Genomic DNA, 995 nt, shown 5'->3' on the forward strand with positions numbered 1-995 from the left:
TCCCCAGCTCCACCTGTATAGATCTGCTATGGGTTAATTTCATGTTATGCATTAGCAGTAGCAAGTCTCTGTATTTGCTCTGCCGCCGCAGCATCAGCATAGCAGATCTATTCCGTCAAGACCAAACACATTACCATTGCCATGTATATTACCATGCTAAAACTCTACGAGAGTTGTCATGACAGAAAGAAACTCCCACAGGTTTGGAACGACATGAGGGTGAATAAATGATGCAAGACTTTTCATTTTTGGGTGGACTGTCCTTTTGATACACAGGCATACATGGGCAGAATAACTGAAGTATGTGGATATATATATTGGAGATTTAGTTTTTTCATTCAATTCTTTTAACCGAGTTTGGTTGTACTTATGTATACACCTGATAAAACATCAGCAATAGTGTTTTCACTTCACCTTGGCATCCTCTTTCGCTTTTGCCACGTCCACGTTCGTAGTTTCAACCCTCTTACCCTTTTAGTAAGAAGGAAAAATGGAAAGTGAAACAGCAGCATCACTCATTTGAATGAATTTAAATATGATGATTTGACTGAACCTCAGCGAGGATCAGCAAGGTCTTTTCAAAGTCCCCGGACACCTCAGATTTCAGGTCGTGAATTAGAGCTCTTCCGGTTTCTGGAAAATAGACAACATTTAAATGGCATCCAAGTAAAAAATATTTAGATTATGGAAAAATATAAAATAAGGAACGTTAAAAAATACAAACCAGCCAAATATGCATCACACATAGCCTTGATTTGATGGTTCGAGCGTGATGCAAAAAGTTCTATCAAAACGCTTTCGGTTGTACCGGCACCCTGTGATCAAACTCAATCTGTTAACAACTTCATTGATGTAATCTTGGTTAAATTCCAAATAAAGGCATCTAAACCAGGGATGGGCAACTGGCGGTATACGGCCCGCAGTGTCTTTTAGTACGGCCCGCTGGATCATAGACTCGGATGATCAATTTTAAAACATTTGAAAAGCAAGTCACG

The 995-nt window shown here is 39.5% G+C and overlaps 1 long non-coding RNA gene across 1 annotated transcript; it reads right to left on the reverse strand.

Moving 5' to 3' along the window:
• Nucleotides 1–392: 392 nt before the first annotated feature.
• On the reverse strand, nt 393–835 carry LOC107735803 (uncharacterized). The gene is made up of 3 exons (XR_001639514.1): nt 725–835; nt 554–633; nt 393–471 (listed from the first exon to the last, which is right to left on the reverse strand). It is a non-coding gene; the product is annotated as an uncharacterized LOC107735803 (long non-coding RNA).
• Nucleotides 836–995: the final 160 nt, after the last annotated feature.

Source organism: Sinocyclocheilus rhinocerous, unplaced genomic scaffold (genome assembly GCF_001515625.1).
Source record: "Sinocyclocheilus rhinocerous isolate Xijiao unplaced genomic scaffold, SAMN03320098_v1.1 C36309109, whole genome shotgun sequence".
Lineage (NCBI taxonomy): Eukaryota > Metazoa > Chordata > Actinopteri > Cypriniformes > Cyprinidae > Sinocyclocheilus > Sinocyclocheilus rhinocerous.